The following is a 25017-nucleotide window of genomic DNA, read 5'->3' as shown; positions in this document are numbered from 1 at the left end:
ATTGATTGGTTTCATCTGGTTGAATTGATAGATATAAATCGGGTATCATCCGCATAACAATGAAAGTTTATAGAGTGGTTCCTTATAATATTGCCCAAAGGAAGCATATATAAGGTGAATAGAATATGTCCAAGTACAGAACCTTGCTGGTCTCCAAGACTGACTTTGGCTGTCATGGAGGATTTATCATTTACATGTACAAACTGAGATCGCTCAGATATATAGGACTTAAACCAGCTTAGTGCGGTTCCTTTTATGCCAATACAATGTTCCAGTCTCTGTAGTAGAATGTCATGATCAACAGTTTCGAAAGCAGCACTGAGGTCTAACAAGACAAGAACAGAGACAAGTCCTTTGTCTGATGCCAATAGAAGGGCATTGGTCACTTTCACGTGCCATCTCTGTGTTATGATAAATTCTAAATCCAGATTGAGAAAACTCAAATAAACTATTATTATGTAAAAAATCACACAACTGTTTTGCAACTGCTTTCTCAAAGATTTTAGCGAGAAAGGGAAGGTTAGATATCTGTCTATAATTGGCTAAAACTCTGGATCAAGACCAGGCTTTTTAAGCCACTAATAAACTTTGTAATATTATTGGATATGAGATCCGCTCCATCCAAAGTAGGATGGATGCCGTCACTTCTAATCAGACCAGAACTTCCCCAGAAAGTCCACCAATTATCTAAGAAGCCCACATCATCTGGACACCACCATGAGAGCCATCGACGGAATGATGACATGCGGCTAAACATGTCATCATTCATTAGATTTGGCAGAGGACCAGAGAAAACTACGGAGTCTGACATTATCTTTGCATATGTACACACCGACTCCACATTAACTTTAGTGCAATCGTGTGTCATTTCCGCCGACGTGAATAACAAGCTTACTGTATTTATGTTTAGCCTTAGCCAGCCGTTTTAAATGTGCTTCTATGTTGCACGCTCTAGCCCCAGGAATGTACGCGACTATTGTCGCTGGTGTCTCAAAATGAACGCATCTCAAAATTGAGCTAGCGATAACCAGAGTTGGCTTCTCAGCTGGTGTGTTACTGAGTGGGGAGAACCTGTTAGAAACAGCAAGCGGTTGGTGGTGAACCATGGGCTTCTGATTACACTTCTTTTGGACAGTCACCCAGTCTCCCGGTTTCTGGGGCCCCGTCGGGGGACAGCTAACAGGAGATACCACTGGTCGGCACGCACCGGCTACAGGGGGCTTGCTAACAGCTACAGTTGCTAACCGCTGACTAACTAGCCGCTCTTCTATACCTCTAAAACTGGCCTCTAACCCTGCGTATAAACTACATTTAATACATGTACCATTATCACTAAAGGAGGCAGAGTAATAGCTAAACATGAAACACACCGAGCAAGAAAGAGCAGAAAAGGAAGAGGGAGATGCCATCGCTAGCTGCCGAGCTACAGCAGCTAACGTTAGCAGAGCAGAAAGGAGAGTAAATAATTGAGGATTTAGCGAGAGTCGCTAAGAGAAGTAGGATAAGGAGAGAGTTGTAAGTGCTTAGGAAGTATCTTAGGTTTAGATAAATGACAGGTAATTAGCCGATGTGATCATGAATATAGCATATATATATATATATATATATATATATATATATATATATATATATATATATAGCATAACATTAACTGAGTCGAGCTAGAGCAGCTGAAGTATGCTACCAGCAACATAGAAACATAGAAAAAACGGAAATGACGCGCTTACCGTAAAGCAGGTCACCAATGCACAACTATGACAGGAGTTGTTCATTGCTTAAGTGGAGCCAAGTAATACATCACATACTAATGCTTGGTGTTCAGCAGGAAATAACTATTTGTCATTATCGCAGACACCACTCTTTACTTTGCTCTTTCGCCAAGTGACTATGGTATCGTAGACTCATTCTGTCGGCCACACGCAGGCAACTGTTTTCAGAGAAGAAGCTCTGATAAACCTACTGTACATTACCTGCTCAGTACCTCACAGCAGACAGATAAAGGCAACCCAAATAACTTCCCCCCATTTACAAATGGTATGGTAAAACAAAGACAAAATCATTGTGGTGAGAAACATGCTTGTTAACATCCTGTGCTATAAGCTAATTCACTTAATGTTACGACTGGGTGAAGAGCTGGACCCAAATGCATAATGGAAGACGATTTTAACAAAAATAAAGCTTTATTTAAAAAAGCTAAATCAATACAAAACAAAGTAACAAGTAAAACTGAAAACACAAACCGGGGTAGCACGAGGGTAGCACGAGGGGTAGCACGAGGGGTAGCACAAGGGGTAACAAGAATGACGAACCAACCAAGCACACTGGGACAGACATGGATATATACACACAGACACTAAACGAGGGAACGAGAAACAGCTGGGGAAGAAAGGCAAAAACACAAGGGCAGAGTGAATGGACGCCGCAGAAACAAAATAACAATCACATGAGAGGGAAAAACATAAGCACAGGAAGTAAAACAAGACATGACACAAGGGGAGTGAATTTTACAAAATAAAACAGGAAACACAGATCCAGAGTCGTGACACTTAAGCATTTGTTAGTGTTACTTTCTCTACGTCAAATAAAATTTTGAAAAGCACTTCCACAATCTGGTTATGGTCTAAACACTTATCTATACCACAAGGACTGACTGAACCACTTGTATGACCCCAAACATATCTTAAATAAACCCACAAAGTCAGGATCAAAATCAAATAAGACTTTTAATGAAGGAGCAGAGTTATTTGACATACAAAGATGTTCAAACTCACACGCGGTTTGTAAGACTGCCGTGCTGCTCAGTGAATGTCTCCCCCGTAGTATTTATACACAGATCAAAGCAAATAACTAGTTTGGGTCAGTTCCTCCTTTGTTTACACAAATGGTAGTTTACAGGAGAGACAGATGGTGAAGAATGTTCTCTTATCTGGAGTTCAGCGGCAGTTCACACCCCCTCTCTGCTGTAGGTTGAGAACTCAGTATTTTTCCCATCAGGAGTGTGTTTGTGTGTTTCTTTGGTTGTGGGCAGGGAACCTCCATTGTTTGTTTCCTTTTGTGTCCAATGAAAAAAGTGGAAACTTCTATTTTTTGTTTCCATGTCATCAATAGGCAATCTAAAACATCCTCTATTTTATTAAAAATGGTGTTGAAATGGTTTGCACTACACAGAGCCCTTTTACCTCCAGTGTATGATTTATAAAAGTATTTAAATGCTCTTGAAAACTATTATTTGTAGTCCATAACTTATAGGAATCAAGTGATTCTGTGTCTTTCTGTCCAAGTACTACTAATATTTATGTAATAATTTATACATTCCTTAACAATTTAATACATTTAACTATGTGATTTGAAGGGAGCTTAACCACCAAATCACATAATATTCACTATAGTCCAAAATTGAGATGGCAGTTATTAAGATCTGCTAAGGTAGCTACCTTTAGCAGTTATTTTCTTCAGTCATGAGAAGATTTTGGAAATTCTATATTTTGCCAAGTTTTTTTCTTGTAAGTACATAATGCTTGGTTTCCTCATGCAATAACTAAAATGTCAGCTTATCAAAATGGATATTTGTTTAACATCAAGGGGAAAATCAATAACTAAACTTTAGAAAGCCACAATGCATGTAACTATACAGCCAAAGTGAAGATACTTTGTTTTGTTTTTTTAGGCCTGTTTGTATTTGTCTGAAAAAGGCAACGTTTGGATCATACCATGTCAGTATTATTCTTGTAAAGACATAATGTTTGGTGACCCCATGCAATAACCATAGAAACACAATTCCCAGCATGGCTCCACCCAACTTTGACCTAACTACAAGATAATTGGAAAAATGTGTGTGGTTGTTCTAAGACCTTCGACAGGTTCCATATTAATAGATATGAAATAAACCAGCAGTCAGTGACAGTGTGCAGGAGTTTTTCAATTCAATTCAGTTCAAACCGAGACAGTATCCCAACACATTTTAAATGATAATGAAGCACTTTTTAAAAAGCATAAAAGATATTTTCATTTCATTAGTTTGAAAGGATTTCTTGGATTCTGTTTATTTTATGTGATCTGTTTATTTTATGTGATCCATCAGGCTTGTGTAATAGGAATTTGAATAGGTCTGTCAGAAAGAGGCACTGTTCCTCCTCAGAGAGACATCATTCTCTCCATATCCCTTTCAAAGCCCTGAACAACCTTGAAAACCTCTTTATGAAGTTAATATTGACCCAGATGTGTTTGTTCTAAACCGTCTTAGATATGTTTACCTGGATACTAGTTATCCAGTGTCAAATGTACAAATGTTTTCTTATTCAGATATATTATTACAAGACTCAGTTGTACAAATAACATTGTATCATATGGAAAACCTTACTCTTGGCAACAATACTGTCTTAATAGTATCACTGACAACTTAACTTTGAAGGATGTTGTATTCTCATTACATTGATTTATATTATACTACAGCCCACATGGGAAAGGATGACTTTCAGCTCTCCATCTCATGTGACCCCCTGGGTCTCTGCTAACGTAATGTGGGGAAATAACTTGAAGAAATCGGAGCTTGAATGTTGAATCAATCTAATAAACTTCTTGTTTAACAATGTATTTATTAATATGATAAGACAAGCATGGAAAATATACCCAGCTGGGTGACGGTTGTGCTTTGCAGCACCTCTCTGTCCCCGTGCACCTCCAGGTTCAAACAGTCTTTATATCTTCCCCCTCTGGGGGGTTGTCCTCTTCCCCTTAGTTGTCTGAGGCCTCTCCTTAGTGCTGATGTCATACAGGAGGGGAGTACTTCTAGCAGGTATTACTCTAATATTTCAGTGGATACATTCAGTACATAATATTATATATATATATATACACAAATACATATAGTTTTTGACTATTACAAATTGTAGTAAATCAAATACATATTAAAACATTCAGAAGTTAATTATATCACAGTAACATAACACATTCATGGATGGAATTCATCTACAATCTCACTAAAAAAATTGACAAAGTGGCAAGAAAACAGCTGGGAGGAAAAACATAAAACACGGTAGGCTATCTGCATACAACATAGATTCTTAGATAAGTTAAAAATTCTAAATGCATGATGAAAATTACACTAAAATGTCACTAAGGAAAACTGTGTGTAATGTGACAACTAAATCAAAATCAGGTGCCAAAATGAACGCTGACATACAAAACGTGATAATAATAATAATACATTTTATTTAGAGGCGCCTTTCAGGACACCCAAGGCTCGTCTTACAGTGCATTTAAAAAGTTAAAACAGCTAAAACAAAGACGGAAAAAAAATTAGTCAAACTGACATTGATAAAACAGGCAAGACAAGAGTGTGGAGTGATGGAGTGAAAGGAGGATCTGTGATAACAAGTTGATTGTGTTTTAGAGTGAGTAGGCCAGTTTAAACAGGTGGGTTTTGAGGTGGGATTTGAAAGTCGTAATGGAGTCGGACTGTTTGATGTGTGGAGGCAGAGAATTCATTAGGCCAGATTCATTAGCATTATCAAGGCCTTTGCCAAAATGGCTTCCTGTCCTGTATCCCCTGACAAAATACAGAAGCATACGTCCAAGAAGTTCCCCTGCATCAGTGTCACAAACACTTAGACGAACCTCCCTCCGCCCAACCGCACACTTCTTCGGGTTGGCTGTGAGTCCTGCTCTTCTCAGGGACTCAAGCACCGTCCCGACTTGCTGCACATGCTGAGGATGATGATATTTTACCTTTTCAGGCAAACAAAAACAATAAACTCCAAAACCAAGGCTGCTCTGTTCCATACATGTATTTCCTCCAGGATCACACCTCACTGCCACAGATGCATATTCTTGCCCTGCTGTCGTTCTCGAAGCTATAACACCAGAGATTCAGTATTCTCAGCACCAGGAGGATTAAGGATTGCACCGGTGTGCATTTGCAGAGGCCAGGCTAGTGATGGAATAGCCCATCAATCTATCGTCTTCCACATGCTGTGACAATTTTCTCTTCATCCAAAAAAAAAAAAAACTAACTGAAGGCCTAATGGAATCCAATTGGAATAACCTTTTAATGAGTAGACTTTGTCAGAGACGTGTAGTTTGTACACAGTCCAGGACAAAGCCACAACCTTTACTGTGCACAGAGCAGCAAAGTGTTGGTGTCTGCACTAGCTTAATGTATCTACTGTAACCACTTGGCTTACATACCTACTACCTTTTGTAGAAGTGTTTTCAGGGGAGATTTAGGCCGTTTTCTGATTTGTAGTTTGTTATTACTATTATTACATTACAGTTAACACTTTTGTCCAAAGCGACTTACAATAAGTGCAAACAATCATGAGGACACAACTCCGAACAGCAAGAATCTTGCAGGTATATTATCTTCAGATACAATCAGGTACAATCCTTTAAGTGCAGAACACTAGCTTCAAATAAGACAAACCATGTGCAACATACAAAGAACAGTTTCTCTTTCTTTCTTTGTTTTGTTTCGATTCAGGATATAATTAGATACAACTGTTGAATTCAGGATTGTTTATGTTCACACAGCAACATTCAGTCCAAAAGTTGAACAAATATCATTGCAGAGGAAGCTATACTTTCAGTGATAAGAAAGATTTCCTTCACATCACTTTCTTATTTCTTTCTACGTCATTATGGAACACTGGCATTGTGTTTTGCTAATTGTTTCATTATTTATAAATATGATTGATTAGATGGAACTGGATAGCTTTATGCAGTTAAATGATTAAATACAGACAATTGTACAGGACTTCCCTTACCCCCACCATCTCTGAATTTGCACATTGTACCTTTTGAAATAGGTGTACTGAACTGTATTTGATTGCATATGATTGAACTCCAAGCACTCCCAATGTTTTTACAGTTTTTTTGTAATATTTGTAATTAATTTTAATTGTGGTGAAGCCAAATCCAAACTTCCACATGTTGGACATAATTGCAACCATTACCAGCCAAATAAACATTGAACATGTTATGGTGTGGTGAAGGTGAGGACCCAAATGCAACAGGCAGACGATGATTATAACAAAAAGAGAGCTTATTTACAAAAAGCTTACAAATATAAAGTAATAAATAATACTGAAAAACACAGACCAACAGAGGTGAACACCAGGGACAACACCAGGGACAACACCAGGGACAACACCAGGGACAACACCAGGGACAACACCAGGGACAACACCAGGGACAACACCAGGGACAACACCAGGGACAACACCAATGTACGAACTGACAAGGAACACTGGGGGAAGACAGGGATATATAGACAGACACTAATCACAAGAACGAGACACAGCTGCGAGAGAAAACACAAGGACAGGAAGTAAAATAAGACACGACACAAGGGGGAGTGAAACTTCAAAATAAAACAGGAAACAGAAAACCAAAATCATAACAGAACAATAATCAATCTTCCTTTAGATTAAACAGTATATTGTTAAACCATATCAACATAAAAAGTCCATTAGACTATGAATGAATACAGATTGAATAGCCTTACAATGAAAGGTATAATTGGACTGATCCTTTCAGTTTAGTAGACAAAGTCCACGTCATTACACACTGAATACAAAGTGCCAGATGTGTTTACTTACCCTTTCAGTCAAATCCAGTTTATGAAACAATGAAGGTGATCCATTGTAATGAAAATGAAGATGTAAAATGTTATTTTGGTTTATTCTGAGTTCGTCATGTTGACCACGACATACAGGCATTTTTATGAGGCTTTGGTGGAAGTTCAGTAAGGAAGCTATGTTCTCTCTCACTTCTTTTTCTCTTGGTTATTCCTACTTTTTTCTCTTCATGCCACTTCCGCTTTCCCAGGCTGTTCCATTCATTTCTAATGTCACCATATCCAGTCAGTCCTCAGAAGCTGTTTTAGAATAGTACTGCGTTTCAGTCATTCTGTCTTTTGTTGGAGGAGAAACTTTAGTACAATTAAATAAATAATGGAGTCTGCAGATTCAAAAGTATAACAGGTTCAAGAGGAAATTCTCTGGAGACAAACAAAGTTTGATGCAATAGTTTATTCTTTAAAAGACAGAGATAAACTGGAGCTTGTTAACACACTACCGATAAACATGTCCTGCCCTCATTGGTGGAGAGTTGGGCAAAATTAATCTCCCTCCACTAATTTTCTTATAAACAGTTTGTTCAGCAATGGTATCACATTTTGGGTGATCCCACCCCTTCTGGTCAGACTTCGTTCTGACACGAATAGCTTCGGGCTTCTCAGGTTTTCTCTACATGCAGTTTTGCTTACATGTATTGCAGGCATTTGAGGGTTCCGCAGTAAAACATGTGTCATGTTAAAAACAATCCTGGAGCATGTATTAAAGGTCTGGCTGTGGGCATCTGTCACCCACTATAATATTGTCCTACATTATTTATATATTACAAAGCAAAACATTTACTGGAAGAAATTTACTTCAACAATTTCAGACCTTTGATTGCACAACCTTCACCTCCTGATCATTACATCACTGTCCCTCAGGATGATCCAGGTGTTGAGGCCTGAAGAGATATCACATCAGTGGGGTCTAATTTCTAAAGTCATTCTGTTGTTAAGCTCAATTAAAGTCATTATACACTTAATTGATCTCTTCTTATTGAACTTTTATTTATCCGTATTACATTTTTCTTCACTCTTTATCACTTAAAGCAGTGTTACTCATTGCGCGGCTCGCGGGCCTCCCGCGGCTCGCCAAGCTTTAATTGGTGGCTTGCATGGCAGTGGGCTAAATAAAGGGGTGATAGATATGACTATGCAGTCAATACAGATATTTTATAAAAATACTAAAAACAAGCAGGGCTATTACATATAAGCCATTAAAACACAGTGTCTGCTCTAATAGCTTACAAATAATAATAAAATAATTGATAATAATAATTGATAAAAGATGCAAATATAAACTAGAAACAAGATATTTAAACTTGCTCGGCCGACACTGCGGAGTTGCCAGTTTTGGCGGTCTATAAGTACTACAATGGTGAATATGCTCTTGGACGGGTAGATACATGGTGTGCTAGTATATAAATAAATAAACTTAAGGTCATTAAAATATGTTATCATATGCATGCTTACGAATATGGACATTTGCTAAAAAAGTATTTATATCGCTAAATTGGAGCATTTAAATTGGAGGATACTACGACCAACCTGGCGCTTCATACTCGCGTTAGCTTGGCTCCGGTCGACTCGTTTCACCATTTCATGCTAGTTAGCGTGTGTTTCTACAGACGTAAAATTGATCGATTTCTTATGAAAATAGTTGCACACCAGGTGGACAGAAACAAAGCGTGACAAACGAGGAAAATTAAGATTTGGCTTTGGCGCATCCAACAACCGCAAATCGAGCGGAAGATGCTGGAGATGTGGTTTGTGGACAGACAACAGCTGCTCCCCCCCCATAACCCGAAGGCGTAGGGAGGCGACCCTCTCGTCCACCGGGGTAAACTCCAACGTAGCAGCGCTCAGCCGAGGGCTAGTGAGTATCCCCACCCCGGCCCGACGCCGAACACCTTGGGCAACTCCGGAGAAGAATAGAATCCAACCCCTATCCAGGAGTACGGTTCCAGAGCCAATACTGTGCGTAGAGGTAAGCCCCACCAGATCCAACTGGTAGCGATCCACCTCCCGCACTAGTTCCGGCTCTTTCCCCCACAGAGAGGTGACGTTCCACGTCCCCAGAGCCAGCCTCTGCTGCCCGGGTCTGGTCCGTCGAGGTCCCTGACCATCACTGCCACCCATGTGACAGCGCACCCGACCCCAGCGGTTTTTCCCATGAGTGGTGGGCTCACCACGTAGCTTCTTCGGGCTGTGCCCGACCAGACTCCGTGGCAAACCCGGCCACCAGGTGCTCGCTGTTGGGCCCTCCCTCTGGGCCTGGCTCCAGACAGGGGCCCCAGGCTTCGTCCGGGCAGGGTCTCTCCTTTCCTTTCCCGTCATTTTTTAACCATTCTTAGCAACCAATCTTAGCCTCGCCTGAGACCAATTACCTGAGACCCTACCAGGAGCACTAGGCTCCAGACAACACAGCTCTCAGGTTCATAGGGACACACAAACCTCTCCACCACGATAAGGTGATGGTTCCCATTTTCAGATGTTGTCAAAAGTGAAACAGAAGTTAAATCACAAACCTTCTGCACAGCAGGATCATTTAATGGGGAAATTCAAGAAGAATCTAAAATAAAGAAAGAGCGTGCAGCACACCAAACATTTGACTCTGGACAAACGTAATAGTATTTAAAAAAATATTTTCTGTATGTGGAAGAACCAACAATACAATTCATGTACAGTATGCTTCATCAGGCTCGCTCGTCAATCAGGTGATATTAGGTCAGGTCACAAACTTAATATACATTACTGTTTAGTGAAACCTACTTTTCATTGCATTGTGCACACTGCATTGTTTAGTCTGACATCTTAAACTTCAAATGTATATGCAGTTATATCCAGGAACCATCCAGAAATCTAATTTGGAAGAGAGGATTCCCATAGAAGAGCCAAAGTATATGAGGACTGTGCACTGTGGTGCTGTCCATGGTGCTGATCCTGCTGTGGGTCCTCTCTTTCTTCACTGCCACACTAGTGGGTTTCCACCAATGGAAGGTTCCAGCTGATATGTTTAACCTGCCTAATCATGAACCGGTTTCCTAAAATATATATTGTTTCTGTTTGTGTCTTCTGGTCTTCTGTAGTCCTATATATACCTTTCACATCTGCATCTACCACAGAAGAGTAATATTTGTTCTATTAGTTGTTCACAGTGCCTCTAATTGCACTGTCCGTCTATTTAGTTCAGTAGCTAAAATCACTCTTTTACCAGAACCCCTGTCTATTACATGTCTTTCCGAGGTGACCAGTGTCTTTAAAAAGAAGAAGAAATAAAAAAACAATATATATATATAAACTACATATTGATTATTTGTGTTATTGTGTGGGTTTAGTGAGTTTGGAATAACCAAAGTCACACAAAAACATAAACAAACTAACTGATCGAGGCAGCAGTAGACCAGAAACTCCTGAGTTCTGCAAGGTAGAATGATTGCTTTTGTCAATGGAGTCTGGTGGCTTTGAAGACAGCATAGATAACGGAGTCACTTCCTTGTTGGAAAGTCTGACAGCAAGAAAAAGCAATGGAAATGTTCTAAATATAGCGTACACTTAAATAACTACCCAAACGTGTGATTAACTCTGCTGGGGGCTGTTGTGTCAATGCCCGTAGACACTTTTTAATTTGGATGCTGTACCGCAGCTCTTCTGCTCCCCCTAAACATTCCCGTTTGAAACAGTCAAATTACTTATTTGTGGTTGTGATGCATTCTAATTAAATGAGATTAGTCATGTCGTTGCAGATTCCCGGCTCTTGTTGAGGTATCTCACAGCTAGTCTAAAAGGGACATGTCATCTTTGCTGTAATACACTATCAAATAATTTTCAAACATCCCCATCACATTTTCTGCACGAGTGAATTGATGGTAAGACATTTGATAGGGAGTTTTTCACAGAGGTTGTGGGTTTATTGTTGCTGAATGTCAGCAGAGCACTCCTTAGTACAGCCAGAGGGTCAGAGGCAGCTTTAACTGTTTAATAGATGATCCCCTGCAGTGGATGGCCCAGATAGCGGTCGATAGTTGATTTAAAAAATGTTGCCTTCAAGCTCAGAAATGTAACATCATCGTCCACTTTTGAGGAGCTTTGTCATTTTTAAGCACATATTAGCTCATATGGTGTACCATCATGTATGCTCCACTCTGAGGAGCTGCAGGGACCATCATCGGGACTACAAGAGTCTAAAACCAGTGAGCAGTGGCTGCAAACTTCATTCCAACCCATAATAAGAAAGTGGGATGAATCCTTAAAAGGAAAGCTGTAGCTTATTACAAGCTAGCTTGGTTGAATCAGGGCACAGCCAGCTATGTGAATGGCTGTTACTTTAGTTTACAATGGAAGAAGGAAGCACTGCATGGCATGCATCAGACAGGTGAAAGTACAAAAACCGGATCCAGGACGTTTTGCTTAATATTATTAGTTGCAGACAACCATGGGGGGAAAAACTTCAGCTGAAATGATAGTATAAATGTATTGATTAAACATAAACGGACCAACACGTATCGACTCTCGGTCTTCATCAGGTTCTGAATGATATGAGGCAGTCTACCCAACACATGAGGTGTAATACATAACCAATAGAGGGCGCTAAAACTGTAGCATGTGGCACATACCTATGTAGAAGTATGTCAAATAAATCAACAATAATGCATGATAACAATAAGTAATTAACATTCAGTGGAAATATATCAATTGTATCATATACGGCATTTCCATGCCCCAACATGTATGAAACCAACTTTACAATGAATACAATTAATTTCAATGATCAAATAAATATACCTGAACAAGCAGAAAGCTTGTATACACGTGCACAAAAAAGACCCACCATGAAGCCACAAGTTACAGTAAATGCTTTTACACCAAAACAGGGAAAATCTCTGAGCCTCAAGTGTAGACAAACAAATGCCAGTGTGTTATCTGATCCCCTGCAGAATGACCAAATAACTAAAGCAAGTACTTCAAATCAAAAGTGGCATGTAGAATATCCAATTTTACCAGATCGAAGAATATTATAACATGCAAACGTTTTTAAAGGTTTTAACAAATACGCAGCACATTGATGCTTTGCTGTTTTCTTCCTCCACAGCTGCCTTCTTGTTATTCTTGTCTTGTGCGTGTTTATCTAGAGTTCCCACTTCAGCATGCGGGAGCAGCATGCGGGAGCAGCATGCGCATCGTGAGACTACGTGCATATTAACTCTCTGTTGCATGGTGCATGATGCAGCAACAATTAATTTAGCTAAATTTTACTAAAAGGCAATAATATACAATGTTTTAATGTTTCCTTGTGAATAGGGGTATTCTACTTTTAATAAGACAAATAATTGATGCAATGGAAAACCTGTTTGCACTTTCTTTATCCACGGAGACAGTGATGATCTGAGGACTCCCAAAGCTGATTAAATACTTCATATTCAGGTAAAATTCCTTGTGAGAATGTAAAGTAAAAAACATGTTGCAGATGACTAAAACTAAATGTATGATAGTGAATGAAAATTATTAAATGAAGCTTAATAGGAACAATTAGAATGTATGGGACAACTGAGCATTGATGACCAACCACCTCCCTTTAAAATAAAAATGTATATACTGTATATATATTTATATTCAAATATTTCCATTACTTAAGCAATTATAAGTAATAAAATCACATAAATGTTTAAGTAATAATTCTTACAATAGAGGGTTAACTGTTGGGCAGAGCGCAGAGGAAGATGAAGTCCAAAACCATTTAAATTCGACCAATTGAGCAATCAATCAAAATGTATTGGAACTCTTTTTACACAAAAAGTACAAATGTACTGACCTCGTATAATTAAACTCTTTAATTATTATGTAATACTGTATTAGATCATGGAAATCTGAATCCCTCTCAGTTGGATTTAAATCTGCCATCTCCTTATCATCTTGGCACCACATTATTAGATGTTCACCATTGCAGTCACTGATGAGTTTGGAAGGCACTTGAGAGGGAGGAACAAAATAATTTGAGGTAGCAAATATCCAGGAGAGACTGAAAGGTCAAACGGTCGTTCCAGGTCGCGGGTATCAGTTGCAACCTGCTGACCACACACACACACACACACACACACACACATACACACATACACACACACACACCATTGCTGACAGGCTGTGTAGTGCAGCTGCCGACATGCTGACACTTTGTTGCTAACCTGGCTGGAATTGTTTGAATGAGACTGTAATGAGAACGAATACTTTGAGCAACAATGCTCAACTGTTTAACTCTCAACTGCTGACATGTGTTGGTTCATTTAAAATCTTGCAAACATTTGAATGCCTTTTTTATGAAGAACAGCAGGTTTTGTAGGCCCAGATCACATGTTTACATTATGAAAACCCCGTAAAGACATTTCAATAAAAGTAATTATATGTTTTGTATTTTGTAACTTTTTACAACTATATGTATTCTGTAGGTCCTTTACAAGTAAATCATCTGACCTGCCGCTGCAAAACTGACATGAAAACGTGTGTGCCGTATCGTAATGGTTATGTTACATATCCCATAAATACAATGTGCTCACTTGGACATTATTACTGTATTACTGTTGTAGGATGAGGCTGTTTAATGGTTGCTGCGAGGGTTCACATGGTAAATAAGGGTGACAGCTGTTTTTACACACATATATATATATATATATATATATATATATATATATACATATATATGACTGTTTAGATGTTGTTTGAAAAAAATAAATATATATATATATATATATATGTCTTGTCTGCTACATTTTCAAGTATATGAGTCTGTTTTGCTACTAACATAACAATGAAATACAGATGACATGACTACCTAACGAACTTGAGGTCATCATTTGATCATTTTCATTTCTCACACCTCACAGCACATACTTTTGCTTTTCCAGTTCCCTTGTTAAAGTCAAACTTTTCCCTGGAAAGAAACAATGACTGATTTCCTCTCCATTTGACACACACACACACACACACGCACACACACACACACACACACACACACACACACACACACACACACACATGCACTTCAATCTTCTGTGAGTTTATAGGTTGCCTTTTAAATCTGCCCTCTGTGGTCTCGAGTATGTGCAAGGCTTTGAAAAGAATGGACTGCCTCTCTTGGAAACAATGAGAGTTTCTTCAGCTTTGACAAAGATCAATGTTGGCCGCGAGCGAGGGAAGCACAGTGTGTCTGCCAGCCGGGCGCACTGCCTCTGTGGCTGCTTATAAACACAAATAAATCCACAAAGCAGACATTCACAGTTTTGGTGAAACTATTTTAATTTTATATTTTAACGGATAATGTTCCGTTTAAAGGTTAAATCTGTTTTTTTTACATTTTGTACTTCTGTCCATCATTACTATCAGCAATAATAAGATTGTGCAGTAAGTCAGTTGCAGAAAACTGAGAATGCAGTGACATCCAGTCAGACAAACCCCAAGTTACAAAACCTTTTTCAAGTAGAATGGTGAACAATAAATAGATTTCCAAAACTGTCTAATGCAAACATCCATCACAGTTTACAAACACAAACACCTTTGGGATCAACTTGCCTGACCATCTGATGTTCTAATTCGTTGTGGCAATGTCCCTGTGTCCCCAGAGTTAAACTGAAAGACATGATGACCCTATCAATGAAAATAAGAACATATGCATTAATAACTAAGCATTTCCCTTTGATGTTTTCTTTCCTTTAAATATACTTTTTTGGATTTTTATTGTTTTAATGATAATGAGTCTGTTATGATATAAAATGTCCATGCCAGTTGTACAGTTTGTATGCAATGTAACATATCTATGTACCCTGATTTAAACCCGAACGGTTGTTTGTTGTTGGACTTCTGTGCTAGTCATGGAATGACCATAACAAACACCATGTTCGAACATAAAGATGCTCATAAGTGCACGTGGTACCAGAGCACCCTCAAGGATGGTAACCCTCGAACACCGTGGTGGACCCCGGTGGTCAGGGAAGCCGTCCGACTGAAGAAAGATTCCTTCCGGGTCATGTTATCCGGGAGGACTCCAGAAACAGTTGCAGGGTATCGAAGGACTAGAAGGGCGGCAGCTTCTGCCGTGTCAGAGGCAAAGCAGCGGGTGTGGGAGAAGTTCGGAGAAGCTATGGAGAAGGACTTTCGGTCAGCACCAAGGTGCTTCTGGAAAACCATCCGGCACCTCAGGAGGGGGAAGCGAGGAACCATCCAAGCTGTGTATAGCAAGGGTGGGACCCTGCTGACTTCGACTGAGAAGGTTATCAGCCGGTGGAAGGAGCACTTTGAGGAACTCCTGAATCCGACTAACACGCCCTCTATGGTAGAGGCAGAGCTGGAAGCTGATGGGGGATGATCGTCAATTTCCCTGATGGAAGTCACTGAGGTAGTCAAACAACTCCACAGTGGCAAAGCCGCAGGGGTTGATGAGATCCGTCCAGAAATGCTGAAGGCTTTGGGTGTTGAGGGGCTGTCTTGGTTGACACGCCTCGTCAACATTGCGTGGAAGTCTGGGACAGTGCCTAGGGGTTTGCAGACCAGGGTGGTGTTTCCCCTATTTAAAAAGGGGGACCAGAGAGTGTGTGCCAACTACAGGGGTATCAGACTTCTCAGCCTCCCTGGTAAAGTCTACTCCAAGGTACTGGAAAGGATGGTTCGGCCGGTAGTCGAACCTCTGATTGAAGAGGAACAATGCGCATTCCGTCCTGGTCGTGGAACAACGGACCAACTCTTCATTCTCTCAAGGATCCTGGAGGGGGTCTGGGAGTACGCCTTTGACATTTTCCTGGATTCATCCATACTTTCTCTTTTTTTTTTTCAACACAACATCATTTCTGTCAAATGTTGTATTTGTACTATGTTGTTTATCCTGTACACACGACATCTATTGCACGTCTGTCCGTCCTGGGAGAGGGATCCCTCCTCAGTTGCTCTCCCTGAGGTTTCTTCCATTTTTCCTTGTTTCTTTTAGGAAGTTTTTCCTTGTGCGATGCGAGGGTCTAAGGACAGAGGGTGTCGTATCCTGTACAGTCTGTAAAGCACACTGAGACAAATGTATAATTTGTGATATTGGGCTATACAAATAAATTTGATTTGAATTTGATTTGATTTGATCCAGTCTACATGTGTTTTGTGGATCTGGAGAAGGCGTATGACCGGGTCCCCCAGGTGATACTGTGGGAGGTGCTGCGGGAGTATGGGGTGAGGGGGTCACTTTTGAGGGCCATCCAATCCCTGTACGCCCAAAGCGAGAGTTGTGTCCGGATACTCGGCAGTAAGTCGGACTTGTTTCCAGTGAATGTTGGCCTCCGCCAGGGCTGCGCGAGAGAGGCGACAATGGAGTGAGAGATTGGCCGGAGAATCGGAGCAGCGGGGGCGGTATTACAGTCACTTACAGCTGGGCCAGAAGGCAAAGCTCTCAATATACCGGTCGATCTTCGTTCCTACCCTCACCTATGGTCATGAAGGCTGGGTCATGACCGAAAGAACGAGATCACGGGTACAAGCGGCCGAAATGGGTTTTCTCAGACGGGTGGCTGGCGTCTCCCTTAGAGATAGGGTGAGAAGCTCAGCCATCCGTGAATGACTCGGAGTAGAGCCGCTGCTCCTTTATGTTGAAAGGAGCCAGTTGAGGTGGTTCGGGCATCCAGTAAGGATGCCACCTGGGCGCCTCCCTAGGGAGGTGTTCCAGGCACGTCCAGCTGGGAGGAGACCCCGGGGAAGACCCAGGACTCGGTGTAGAGATTATATCTCCTCACTGGCCTGGGAACGCCTCAGGATACCCCAGTCGGAGCTGGAGGATGTGGCACGGAGACGGGAAGATTGGGGTTCCTTACTGGAGCTGCTGCCCCCGCGACCCGATCCCGGATAAGCGGTGGACGATGGATGGATGGATGGATGGATGGATGATGACCCTATCCATGAAAATAAGAACATATTCATTAATAACTAAGCATTTCCCTTTAAATATTTTTTTTGGGATTTTTATTGTTTTGATGATAATGAGTCTGTTATGATATAAAATGTCCATGCCACTTGTACAGTCTGTATGCAATGTAACATATCTATGTATGAGATTTATTGATCAATTATTTAATTTTATTTAATTCCTTACTGTCCATACTGTCTATACTGTCGATATTATCCATACTGTCTATACTGTCCTTACTGTCCATACTGTCTATACTGTCCATACTGTACCCATACTGTCCATACTGTCTATACGGTGTCTATACTGTCTATACTGTCCAAATTGTCCATACTGTCCATATTGTCTATACTGTCTATACTGTCTATACTGTGTCCATACTGTGTACATACTGTCTATACTATCCGTTCTGTGTGCATACTGTCTCCATACTGTCCATACTGTCAATGCTGTCTATACTGTCTATACTGTCCATACTGTTCATACTGTCCATACTGTCTATACTGTCCATACTGTCTATACTGTATATACTTTCCATACTGTGTCCATACTGTCTATACTGTCCATATTGTCTATACTGTCCATACTGTCTATAATGTCTATACCAGTGGTCTTCACAATTTTTTACGTGAGAGCCACATTGATAGGACAAAGTCAAGAGCCACTTTTACCGCAAAGTATAAAAAGTCATAAAAAGCCTGTCTGTTTATTAATCTGTCATCTCACCCATAACATACAATATGCAATGCAGCCAACCAATACATTCAATAAAAGCAGAATTAGCTTAATACTGGGATGATGTTGTCAAACTCTGCAAACAATATTTCTGCTGAAATTTGTCTTTCACAATGTTTGAGTCTGAGAAGGTTTTTTGCCCAAAATCCATGCGATCTCAAAAGATGCCTCAGTTAATTGTTCAGCTGTATTAGTTGTCCTGTGTTTGAGCCTTTGATGCCCAGAAAGAGAAGAAGGAAGCTGCTCTATTTTCTTTTCCTAATTTCACTTCCAGGTGCGTAAATATTGTGGAATTTTGGATTTGTCGTTTGGAAATGCCGCTCCAAATGACTTCGCTTGAAACCAGAGCGGGTTTGATTGCACATTAAGCACAACGCGTTTGACTCGTGGAGGACAAATACAAATTCCTCTGTCCACTTGTCTTGAATTTTCCTTTGCTCGTCTTGTATGGCTCGTACCTTTCTTTAATAATGGGAGCAGCTGTTGTCTGTCCACAAACCACATCTCCAGCATCTTCCTCTCGATTTGCGGTGGTTGGATGCTCCAAAGCCAAATCTTAATGTCCACCTGGTGTGCAACTTTTTTATTATAAGAAATCGATCCATTTTACATCTGTAGAAACACACGCAAACTATCATGAAATGGTAAAACGAGTTGACCGGAGCCAGGTTGGTCGTAGTATCCTCCAATTTAAGTGTTCAAATTTAGGGATATAAATTATTTTTTAGCAAATGTCCATATTCATAAGCATGCTTATGATAACATATTTTTAATGACCTTAAGTTTATTTATTTCTATACTAGCCCACCATGTATCTACCCGTCCAAGAGCACATTCACCATTGTAGTGCTGAATAGACCGCCAAAACGGGCAACTCCGCAGTGAGTCAGTGTCCATACTGTCCATACGGTCTATACTGTCCATACTGTCTATAATTTCCATACTGTCCATACTGTTTGTACTGTCCACACTGTTTGTACTGTACATACTGTCCATACTGTCTGTACTGTGTCCATACTGTGTCCATACTGTCTATACTGTCCATACTGTCTATACTTTCCATACTGTCCATACTGTCTATACTTTCCATACTGTGTCCATACTGCCCTTACTATCTATACTGTCCATACGGTCTATACTGTCCATACTGTCCATATTGTCCATACTGTCTATACTGTAAGATATTGGAACGAGATCCACAGTCAGTGTGGCTGAGTTCATCTGAAGCTAACGTCAGCAGTCTGATACATACTGTACATGCTGTGGACATGGAACTACTAACTGTGTGTAGAATCTACTCATTCATATGAAACAGCTGTCACACATTAATCTCTGCTTAGTACTATAAGACTCCAGTCAGTACTGTAGTTCCATATCCATCACACACAGTTATATTGAATAATTACCAAATAAAGGTTTCAGTTTCAGTTCTCTCTCAAACCTTCAATTTATCTTTGTCTTTCTCTCTTTTTATTGGGAGCCATTAAAGATGACATATTATATTCATTTTAAGAGGTTAACATATTGTAGCTCTCTGAAGTTGAGGAAAAGCGTTCCTGTTGTTATCAGCAAATTTCCTTCAGAAATAATGTTAATCCACTGTTTCTTCACATCCAGGTCGACGATAAGGAGGAGATCCAAGCCATCCAAGCCAAAAAGTGTCAGACCTGTGTTCACCCCAAGTTAAACAAAAGAGAGTTGCGATGTACGTTTGGCTGACGAGACTGCCATGATGGTGCCAGTCTCAACCGTGTAATTAGTCAGTTATTCTATTTAACTGGGTGTCTTCATCCTCTTTTAGTTTATAACACTGATATTTTTCTTGACCCTTTCATATAACACAGTATAATCTTCAAGGATCATTTATTATCATTATGCAACACAAGGTTGCACAACAAAATGCAGTTGTAAGTTAGTCCATTATGCTAAAAACCAAAAACATGACAGAACAGAACAAAAACAGTAGACCCAACATCATAACTTGCATGTGTACCTTTACCTTTATGTGAATTTTGACTTTATAGATTGCTTAAATTGAACCAATTTTAGAAGCCAAGAAAAAAGAAAAAAATCAAAGAAAAGTCCAAAAAGTAAACAGAATGTGATGTATCTCACTTCCCACTAGATTCATGTCATTGTTGGGGTCCCAAACTACAGGTTTGTAATTATTGATGTAAATGTTTCACTTAATACTACTCCAGGAAAAGTAGTTGTAGCCAAGAGAAAGACTACTGATAAACACTTGGCTAGTAAGGAATCATCCGTTCACCATGCTGCATTTAGAAGACTGTGTTGCTGTTTTGTGCTCCATAATAGTCCAAATCTAACTTGAACCAGATACTTAAAAGCCAGAGGGCCACATTTCAGCTGTTGACTTGTCTTCTCAGTCAGGATCAGGAGTTAAAAGTTAGCGTCAGTTCTCACTAAGGAAGACTGAGCAGCTCCTGGCTCTCCCACATCACTGTGGGATAGCAGAATACTTTTTGAATGGTATTTTTAGACCTGTCAGTCCAAAACTGAATTTTTTCACAATGTCCCTGATTTCCAGCGACTTACAGTTCGCTGTGTGTGGAATGGCTTCTCCTTAACTTTGCAGTAAGCCCACTCTGGAAGACGGGGCAATCTAATTTCAGGCCTCCCAAAAGAAACAAGCACTGAGCAAGGCAGGAATACTAATCAGTGAGTACAGTTTGATAAACACTAAGACTGAAAATACAGCAATGCAGCGTCTCAGGTTATTTTCAATATCTGCTCATTTGGCACTATCTGCTGGGACACAACCTCTTAATTGTGGTCACGCTTGTCAGCAGAGTTTCTCCTCAGTCAGGAGGAGGTAGTGATTTTCCAAGTGGTTCGGCAACGAGTGCAGCAACATTAAAACAAACAGAGGTGTCCTTTTTGCAGCTACTGACATACAGTCATGTGTAAGTGAAATAGATGTGCTGCTGATCTAAGGAACACTTAAAGGAACATTCCACCATCCATAGACTGGTTGAGCCAGTTTTACGTTTGCCATGTTTCCATTTGAAAATGATGTTCAAGGTTGTTTACTAGAAATACATGTATTGCATTTAGCCAGTCCTGTGTGTTGAAGGTGAACAGTAAGTGTACAGAAGTGTACACTATGATCAAATGAATAATATGGCAAGAAAGCACTTGTCATAATGCCTATGATTAATGTAGTTGCTGGAAGTGGAGAATGAGGAGCAGAGCAGTCCAGAGGAAACACTCTGCTGTACTTACACTTCATTATTGTCAAAGCGTGTCTTCTTGCCTGGCAGACAGAATTACACTGAGGAGCTTCAAATGGAGAAAGGGGGTTTGCAGAGATTAACAGAACTTTAAGGTTTGTACATCATGCACACTGTGGGTATTTGAAAACATCAAAGCAAACCTCAACAAATAGCAGAAACACAGGTAGTACAACTGCAAAGAGTTAGGACTGCAGTATGTTGCAAAAAGGAACCCCTTTGACACAATCCATCACATATTAGACATAATGGATGTGGCATTTCAGAAAAGATTGAGATATAAAACAAATTGTTGGAGTTTCTCTCTTCTAATCTGAGAAGTTGTTAAATGTGTTAAAGAATAGAAACAAAGAGTGCACTGTCTTGTAAAAGTATTTTCATTTACTCTGCAGCTTCTCAGCAAATGCTTGGTAATGTTACGAGACACTATGAAACACCCCAGCAGCTCTAAATCTGCCAACGCAATGTAAATTCTACAGGTTTGGCCAACCATAAAATTCCTCAAGATATAAAATACCAAGGACGGGTGCAGAATGGAGACCTTAGGTATTTTTTTTCCCTAACTCTTTCTCTTTTTCGACTAAGTGAAAGTTTAATTAAAAGATATGATCTTTATTCCAAGCCCACTCCTGCTGCTAAGTCATGAGGTTAACTGCTGCTCAGAGACCACTGCAATGACTGGATTTCAGCTTAATGTGGGACCATTATGTCTGACACTAACCAGTGGAAATAGCTTGTTCTATTTCTAGCTCAACACTTTGATTGTGATGTGTAAGAAGAATCACCAAAAAATTACCTAAAACATTTGATTCAGTCGATCATGGTATTTTATTGGAAAAACTATGTTTGATTGGAATAGATGTAAAATAGTTTCAGGATTATCTCTCAGGTATAACTCAGTTCCAACAGTTCTAAGTCAAGTCCACCTAATGTTAGTATAGGTGTACCACAGGGGTCCATTCTTGGTGCTCTTTTATTCACCACATATATAAACCATATAATCTTGCTCATGCAGATAACACATTTATTTGCCACTGGCTGTTCTCTCAATCTGGTCATTGCAAATCTAAAGTCTGCTTTTGATACATTTGAGATTTCTCTCATCAAACATAAGCTTGTTTTTAGATTCTGACAAAACAAAATGTTTGGTACTTTCTAGGTCATGTAAGAGTATTCAGCCTACTGTCTGTACCCAAACCCTTCAGGGTTGTCACATTGAAAATGTTGAATATTAGACATTCAAAGACATACATTATCCAGCCAGTCCCAATAATTTATGTCTGTCTATGCTTGAATTGTATGCGTTTCTTTTTTCTTTTTTTCGTCTTTTGAAAAGAGATCCCAAAGTCAATGAGACTACATGTTTAAATAAAGGATCAAACAATAAATAAAATATTTCAGAAAAATGTTTGCTGTCAAAGTATTTCGAATTTTGGATTTAATTTGCAATTTATTGGTGATAGTTTGATTTAGTTTTACTTTTGGTGAGTTTGGGTGTGGTAGTTGGGGTGTTTGTGGGGTTTTCCCCTGCCAGTCGGCGTCTGACGCCATGGTAAATGGGGAATTCACCAAGCTGACGAGGATGCACTGGTATAAAGATCTCAGCTGGCTTCCCGTGTAGCGTAGAAGATGTAGGTTTAGCTGTGGGGGAAAAGGTCGAACATGGCAGTATAAAATCACTGGCGCGGATGAACAGCGCCATTGTCATTTAACTGGACCAGCTGGAGAAAGTGAACCGCGTCATCGAGACAGGTATCGTGGTGAATGATTTGTTTTTGCAGGTGTTGCCACAGGCCCTGCCCGCAACCAGAGTAGTTATATCTAACGTCCCTCCGTTCATAACTGATGAATTCCTCAGTAGAGAGCTATCCAGACACGGGAGAGTTGTTTCTCTGGTGAAAAAGATCCTGTCTGGCAGTAAGTTTCAGTTACTGAAACACGTAGTGTCGCGCCGTAGACAGGTATATATGATACTTAATAACCGAGATGTGGAGCTCAACCTCCGCGTCTACGTTAAAGTAGATGATTATGAATATGTGATTTTTGCGACTTCGTCATTTACGAAGTGTTTTGGTTGCGGAGAGGAGGGACACACCGAGAGAGCCTGTCCGAGGCGCGGGGAGCCAGCTCCGTCTGGTCCAGGAGGGGCGGCGGCTGCCGTCCACGGCTGCGCCGGTGCCGACCACGGCTGCGCCGGTTGTAGTTGAGCGTCAGGTGGCTGCTGCTGAGGGGGAGATCTCACCGCAGGGGGCGGCCTCAGAAGTGGCCACAGTGGTGGTGGGGGACCACCCCTGGTGGTGGCTGCTGTTACAGATGTGATAGCTTCGACTGGGTGGCATGTGGCGGCTCCGCGAACCTTGCAGCGCCGCGCCACTGCTGTGTCTGACCTGGTGCATGAGGCAGATGGTGATGTTTCACAGGGTGTGTGTATTAATGACTACAGAAAAGTGAGGAAAGTGTTTTGGGTGAGGCAGGTGAAAGTAAAGTGGGTGATAAAAATGAAAAAAAAATAGATAAAAAGAGCAAAGAGCAAACAGAGACAGGTGAAGTCAGTAAAACACAGGTTGGAGAGGCAAGTGAAGTACAGAATAATGATACAGTGGAAAATATGACATTGGGCGAACATGTCGAGGAGGCAGAGATGGAGGAGGAAGTGACAACATTAGAGGTAAAACAAAAAGCTGCTTCAAAACGCAGGAGAAAAACAAATAATGCTTTAAGTGAGAAAAAGAAAAACTGCAAAGTTGGGGATGCGGGACAGGCATTAAAAAAGCAGGGGCAGGCAGATGAAAGTACAAGTGAAGAGGAGTGTATCTCAGACAGCAGCGACATCCCTGGTTTTAATTTAAGTAGCAGCCAAGGAAAAAAGATGTATATGGCTGAAAGTTTTAAAGATTTCCTCCAACAAACGAAAAATCAACATGGGGTAAAAGTGGAATACTTTCCAGATTTGGCCCTTTTTAATATCTCAGCCAGACTCCATATGAGCCAAAGAGAGGAGGCTGGGCTCATTGAACAGGAGTAGTTATAGATTAAAGAAACTTAGTGCTATAACTGAAAAAACAAACAAACGTTGAAGATGTCTATCTTAATTAATTTATTTGTTTTTATTTTTGCTTTTAACATCTCACTTGCTATCGATACTTTTAGAGTGGGTGTTTTAAATGTGAATGGAGCCAGAGTTAAGAGCTCAAATATTTGAAACTGATAAGATGTTTTAAATGGTTGTGCCTTGGAGGATTTTTTATTCTTGGGAGGGGATTTAAATGCACAGAAAATGCATCTTTAGATAGCAATCACGCAGAGTGCCAGTCCCAGAATGCTCTGAGGGAGCTGGTCCACTCCCATGGCCTGGTGTATGTATGGAGAAGAATGCACGCAGATGATCGATAGTATACATGGTCTCACCACCGAGATGATAGGATTTCCTTACCCAGGTTGGATCGTATTTATTGTTTTAAACATCACTTTAATATTTATAAACTGTGCAG

Source organism: Cottoperca gobio, chromosome 22, assembly GCF_900634415.1.
Source record: "Cottoperca gobio chromosome 22, fCotGob3.1, whole genome shotgun sequence".
NCBI classification, from domain to species: domain Eukaryota; kingdom Metazoa; phylum Chordata; class Actinopteri; order Perciformes; family Bovichtidae; genus Cottoperca; species Cottoperca gobio.
Note: the sequence above shows the minus strand (reverse complement) of the source record.